Source organism: Calidris pugnax, unplaced genomic scaffold (assembly GCF_001431845.1).
Source record: "Calidris pugnax isolate Ruff unplaced genomic scaffold, ASM143184v1 scaffold133, whole genome shotgun sequence".
In the NCBI taxonomy this organism is placed as follows: domain Eukaryota; kingdom Metazoa; phylum Chordata; class Aves; order Charadriiformes; family Scolopacidae; genus Calidris; species Calidris pugnax.
The window spans coordinates 3,245,278-3,252,225 of NW_015090977.1; the positions used below are offsets into that span (position 1 = coordinate 3,245,278).

Below are 6,948 nucleotides of genomic sequence, written 5' to 3' on the forward strand. Positions count from 1 at the left end.
GTGGCGTGGGCCTGCACCTCTCCTCAGGCAGGCTGCCTGTCTTTAACAGGGAGAAGGACAGCAAAACGCCCTGATTTTCAGTTCAAGCTGACGTTATAATGTGAAAATAATGAAACTTTTATTTAATCAGCTGTTTTATTCCAAATAAATCACTTCGACCGACCCCGTTTCGCTGGTGCACAAATAAAGGCCAGTGCTGCTCCTCGTGGTGAAGGGTCCGCGGCTGCCCCGAGCGGGGCGAGATGCGGGTCCCCGCTCCGAGGGGGGGAAAGTTCTCCATGAACCCACTTTCCCGCTCTCCTCCTGCCTAAAACCGGGGTCCCACCACCCCGGTGAGGCCGAGGGAACCCCCACACCCGGCTCCCTCCCGGGCCGCGCTGAGGAAATGGACGCCCAGTCACGCCCCCGCCTCGTGGGAGCAGTGGCACGGCCCGCCTCCCCCCCGCTGCGGGGTGGTACGTCCCAAGCCTTTATAACCGGCCGCCGCCGACCTTCCCGCCCTTTCTTCCTGCGTGCCTGGGCCATGGTGAGGCGGGCATTGCGGCCCACCGGGGCCGGTTGGGCGCTGCGGGAGGCGGACAGGGGGGAGGCGGAGGCCCGGCTTATCGTTTAGCAGACTGAGGCGCGGGCTTCCCCCCGCCGCCGGCAGTGGTGGGATCAGCCGTGCCTCCCAAAGGTGGCTGGGGCCGGGCCCGACCACGCGGGGCAGCCGTGGGGGTGGGTGAGGGAGAACGTGCGGCCGTTGGTGACGTGCGGGGAGGGGTGTGGCCTCGGAGCACGCGGCGCCTGACTCCCCTTGTCCCCACAGGCCGGCCATGGCGGCGGACACCGGTACCGGAGGCTTCCGGCACCTCGCCAGGGGGGCCGGGACTGCTGGAACGGCTCCCCGGTAGGTTACGAGGCGGTGGGCTGGGGCGGGAGGTCTGGGACCCAGCTCTGTGAGGTAAAACCCCGCAGGCCGGGGGTGGTGGTGCCCTTGCCCGGCTCCGGGAGAGGCCTGAAAGGCTGAGGCCTGTTCATATTGGATTCCTTCCTCTTCATCAACCTCCTGGCTGCTCACAGGCTCCTCACAGCATCGCACGCTGCTGGGGACAGGGTCCTGCTGGGCTTAAGAGTTCCCCAGGGGCTGTGGAGGGAACGCTTCTGTGGTTAGCGACGGGCATTACTTTGCTTTTTACGGATTTTTTTATTTCAATTTTATTTTTATGGCGGTATTTTTAGCCAACGGGTCACTCTTTCTGTTGTCAGATGTGGCTCACACTCTTTCTGTGCAGTGAAAGTCACAACCTGGAAATTGGTGTTACCTGGAATTTCAATTTCAAAATTGCCTTTTTGGTAAATGCGGCCTGGCAGGCTGCATAAGCGAGATTTCCAAGTTTCCTGACAAAACAGTTTAGAGGGGATTGTTCACTACCAAAAGGTGTCTGATGTAAATATTTTGGTGATTCATGATAACAGCGCAAACATGGGTGGAATTGCAAGCAGATTGTTGCTGGTGAGGTTCTGGTTTTTGTGGGATTTTGTTTGGGGTCTTTTTTCTGGATAAGCCTACTTTATAATTTTCTGAAATTACTGCTCAAGAGTATTCAAGTAATGCTTTTTTTGCTTTTATTCCCACAGCAGAACGACGTCCTGAAGTAAACAGTAAGTTAAAGTTTATTTTGTACTAAACTGCAAAACTGTTGAGAAAGTTCCAGGCCTTTACTTACATGCTGGTGGTGTAAAGCTGTTCAACGGAACTGTTAATTGAAAATAATCTGTAATAATCACGTTTTGAAGCAAGTTAAAGAAATAAAAATGAACTAAAACTAGTTTTACTTAAGCCTTTTATAAACAAAGTGGTAAATCTGCAGCTGTTGGTTCAAAATAATACAATGGCTGTGTTTTAAGTAATGGAGTACAGAAGTTGCTGGCTGTTGATGATGATAACCCAGAATAGGAAGTGCCGTCAGATGCGAGAACTGACGATAACCTTCTTATTTGTCTGAAATACAGCTACGTGCACACAGAGTTTGAGTTGTCTGGAAATTTGTCTTCTAGAGCTATTCGGGCAACTTTTCATTAAGCTTGCTTTCTGTGAAAAGTGCTCTTGTAATATTAAATGTAGCTTCATGTCCATCTGTTTCCCTTCATCTGCAGAGCCTGGTCTTTCCAGATAAATGTGACACAACTAGGACTGGGAGCAGGTCGCTCTTTGGACATGGCCCCAGTGTGAAGGTAAGTGACTAATTTTTCTGGACAACGTAGAGATTTATACCAGGTGGAATTATGTTGAGAATAAATGAGGCTTATAGGCTGCTAAAAACTTCAGAGGCTTATTTTGTACCCTCAAACTTTATAGCTTGAATAAATCTGCTTTCCCTCCTCTTCCTCAAAATGTAAAGCCTGGTACTTATTTCCTGGTGTCTTTGCTTACAGGTCTCGGCTGCCATGAGGTGGTTGTTACTAATGTCTGCCAACTAATGTTACAGCTCTTCACAAGTCCTGTGGAAGGAGATGAGAGAGGAAGAGCAGGAAATTCTTCTGGGTGAGTTTAATGTTTGGTGTACTCTTAGTTCATCGTGATGGTTTTTGGCTACGGTCTCAGAAATGTTATCTAGTGGAGAGCATTCTCATGGGCTGCGTTTCTAGTTCTGCCTGTTCTTAGTTCTTAAAGTGCAAATAAAGAAGTTCTAGGTAAATACTTGAACCAAAATATGGACAATAAATTTTTAAGAGCAGCTGTCTTCTGCACAGTTTTGCTGACAGCACTGTAGAGCAAAGGGATAACAGTCTTGCTTCAGCTGGATATGTATCAGTTTACCTAAAGATATCATATGATGAAACTAACCAAAAATTGCTGGAATTACCGGCAGATTGACTGGTGGTGAACAAAGGTTTTCCTGATGATATCTCTTACGTTAACAAATGGGTTAATATTTCGTGTTGAATGGTTCACTCATCCCTGCTGTTCTGTTCCAGGTGTTTGTGCTGAAAATGGCTGAGGAAGAAGGAATCCAATAAAATACGCCGGTGAGGTTGGAGGCTAGTGGTTGTAAACATTACATATTTTTCTGCACTAAGATGTTAAATGGTAACAGTTACAGTTTTCATTACACATATATTAAAATTCTCTCAAAAAACCCCAACTGGGTCTGTTTTTTTTGTCTCTTCACTGCATTAAGAATGACTTTCCATTACACAATATATTTTAATAAACATGCTGAGCACTCCTGTAATTTGCTATATAATATGATAAAGCAGATGTACAGACACTGCAGAGAGAATGCTTACGTGACTAAAACCCAATTACACTATGTGGTGTTTGGTAATTTACTTGCTTTAAACAGTTTAAAGAACTGATAGTACTACGGCTGCTGTAATTACTGGAGAGATTAGGCCTTAAATATCCCTAAAAGCAAGAAGAGCAAATGCAGCTATTCCTGTGGCTTGTTCCAGGCTTGTTATTTTGTCCTTATTTTGGCCTCAACCTTTATTTTCAAGCCTGCTACAGAGATAGCAGAATCTGTTCCTGCAGCAGTAGCGCTCTAGCCCGTGTTCTGCATATTTTCTAAATAAGATGAATTGCCAGATGTGGAGAAAAGGCAAAGACTTGTCGGTGTTCTTCAGTGTCGTTAGTGAGAGTAAAAAATATGATTTTGTGATGACTCATTCTAAGGTTGGTTTACAATGTAGGTTGATAAACAGAAGTTAAAAGGGTTTTGGGGGAGTCTTGAGGACTTAAAATAGAGGTACTTAGATAAAAACACAACCCAGCATCTGAGGCTGAATCTCCCAATTATATTAATGATGTCAGTATGAGTAGCAGGCTATAATGTTTCAGTGGTCTTTATAGGAGGTGTGGAATGTAAGATTCTTACCAAACCTAGAGCGATTGAGCGTGTCCACAGAGACAGACTTTATGCAGACGTTGCTGATCACTTTGCCCACTTGGTGTCACCAGGTGAAAGATTTTAGCACAGTTTTCCACAGCGTGTGCACTTTGAAAAAGGTAAACATCATGAATAATGTTAACTATACATACCCAAGTAGAAGGTATTTTGGGATTGCTTCTGGAAGTGATGAGACTTTTCACCCAATTGGAAGTTTTCCCAAGGAGATGAGGCTAGGGAACAGCCATTCAGGACAGCCAACAAAATGGTCAAAAACGGTATTACTAATTTTTTTCTGTAGTAATGTTGGGGAACAGTTCTTGGCTGCCATAAAACAAAAGGCAGGATACAGCTTTACCTTTGGTTTGTAGTCCATAAAACCACTATCACAGTACAAGCTTGTTTATTTTCATGATGGGACTGAGAAAAAAGTGGTGACAGCGGAACATAAACTTTATTATAAAGTCCTGGGTCACAGGCAAGAATTCAGGGACTGCCTCTGCTGTGACTGCTGCTCTGTGCAATGAGGTAAAGACCCAAATATTACTACTTCCACCTTCTGGCTTGATTACCTGAAATAAAGATGGTGCTAGGGGTTTGTGCTGCCCCTCTGGCCCCAGAGGGCAGTGTCCCTGTCCCTCTTGATAGCACTGTGGAACTGGTGGAACTAGCACATACACCTGTGCTTGGGGCATAATTAGTGTGAAATGTGGCATTTCACAGTTTTCTCATTAAAAAGTCAGAGTTAAGTACTTTGATCACGGAAGAACAGGTTTAATGTTCTTCAGAGAAGTGCCTAATACTCTAATGTGCAGGTAAATTAGTCTGGCTTTTTCCTACAGATGTTAAGGTGGTACGTGAAGGGTTTAATATAAAGATTCAACCTGGGTAATGGAGAGTGCAAAACTTGTTTGCAACTAATTCGTTTATTTTTATCTGAATGTGTATTTGAGCAATATGAAGAAAAGGTTGCTCCAATATTTATTTTAATTAAAATTTTAAAGTAGATTTAAATTGTGTTCTAAGTGTTTAAGGAACAAAACTATTTTTGCCTGTTTTTTTAAAGATCTCGTGTATTAGAACGTGTTGACAGAAGACATTTCTGAGATGATAATGATATGCATTGGAAAAAATATGGTTTTAAATGCTTCAGAAAGAGCACAAGAAATCTGCCTTTTTTTAAAAAAATGAGAATCTGTAAGCCCTTAATGATAATGAAGGTGAGTGTAGCCATATACCCTCATTAAACACAAACAACCAGCAAATTTTTGATTGGCTGTTTAATTTGCTTAAGATAGGTTTGCTGCAGCTTGTTTTTGTAATAGTCCTTGCTTTCTAGTATGTATCAGAATTGCCTCATTAAAATAGAGAAGAATTGATTTGGGAATACTTATGTAAACAGGAAACAGTTTATCTGGGTTTATGGAGGTTGCAATTTGGTGGTATCTATTCTAGTTAACTATTCATGAGTTTCATTTTAGTATTACTTGTTTATTGTTTTCATCAAAACCAAAGTTCCTCAGCAGGGATCCTCTAACAGGCTGGGTTTTGCTAAGAGGAATTAATGTTATTCCTATTAGAATATGGTGCCTTTAGGTGTCCTAAATATATTACTATGATCTGGCACAGGAGCTTATAGAACCGTGCTATTATCTTACAGCGCTTGGGTGGAGGGGAAATAAAATTGTGGTTTGATTACATTTGGAGCAAATTAACTTTCTAATGTTGAGGAATAAGCAACAGGGGGAAAAAAAAATCTGATCTAAAAATACAATTAGTTTGGATTTTCTAAAGGTTTAAGAGAATAGTTGGCAAGAGTCTCTGGCACATAAAAACAGCCGAAAACCATGGGTGAATCTAAAATAGATGAAATGATTAAAGCAGAAAAAAAAATATGAAAATAAGAATGACTGAGTGCCAGTTTTTAGCATTAGGAGATGGCAATGTCATGTGATAATTCATTTATGAGGGAAAACACAGTGATTTTGTATTACCCACAAAATAGGTGCTGTGACCACTGATGGAGACGGCTGCTCTGGGTAGTGGCCATCCAGTTTGTGTCTTTCCTTCTCTACTGGGGCAGTGTGGAGGATGCCAGCTGCAGAAATCACCTCTGTGATGTGAATGTGCACTTACTAGTAACCAGGCTCAGATGCTCGGGCTCCTTTTTATGTGGGGCACTGGAGAGGATGGGATGGGACTGACCCGGAATCTTTGTTCGGGGAATTTGTCGTGTGACTCTGGCAGGAGGCACAAACTGGGGGCAGTTCAAGGGAGAATGGATTCAACTGGGTGTTGTGCAAGGGGTTTCCTCGCACGTGCCTGGGTGGTTTCACCCCTTGGTCTTTCCAGTGGTGCGTGAAAATGATGAAGGACGGGGAAGGGAGTTGAGGTGTGGGTTGTGGTGTTGGGGGGGGGAGAGGTGTGACCCTGCCTTGTGAGTGCTCCTGTGTCCTTCCCGCAAATCACACGCTTCACGTTTCATATAAATGCTGGTTATCGTCATTATGTCTCGATTAGCATTATAAAGCAATCATATCTACATCAGCAGTAAAATAATCACTCATGCAAAACCGTAAATTACTATAATTAATATATCGCAGCTATTAACTAAAATCTAAAGATGTAGTCTCTCTTGGCTTGGTCGCTGCTGTTCCAGCGGGATCAGTTTTAGCTGGCTGTATCCACTTAGTAAGTAGGGAGGAGGGGATATACTGCATATTTTACCTTTCCAGAATGAAACACATCCTGATTTGTGAAACTTCACTCCTTTCCTCTCAAAGGCAGCTGGGAGAACAGTCAGTTTTTCAACCCTTCTCTCCCTCATGTCACAGTGAAGGAGAGACAAGGCGCTGTCAAAGGAGCTGCTGTTTTCTAGCAAGGAACAGCCAAGGTAGTAGTGTTGGGCAAGGAAAATCCATGGGTTTGTTTTCTTCCAGCTGCCACATCAGCAAGTGCTTGGTCTGTGATCGTTTTTGGGATGCTCCAGGCAGTGACTCCTGGTCTCTCTGAGCACGGGGTGAAGGCTCGGAGCAGCCGGGGGGTGTCTGGCCTTTCCCACACCCACCCTGCGCTC

At 44.2% G+C, this 6,948-nt stretch overlaps 1 long non-coding RNA gene across 1 annotated transcript; it reads left to right on the top strand.

The window, feature by feature from the left end:
- The first annotated feature begins 485 nt into the window (after positions 1-485).
- On the top strand, positions 486-3,122 carry LOC106894433. The gene is made up of 6 exons (XR_001413259.1): positions 486-526; positions 809-889; positions 1,621-1,644; positions 2,140-2,217; positions 2,419-2,527; positions 2,962-3,122. It is a non-coding gene; the product is annotated as an uncharacterized LOC106894433 (long non-coding RNA).
- The last annotated feature ends 3,826 nt before the right edge of the window (positions 3,123-6,948 follow it).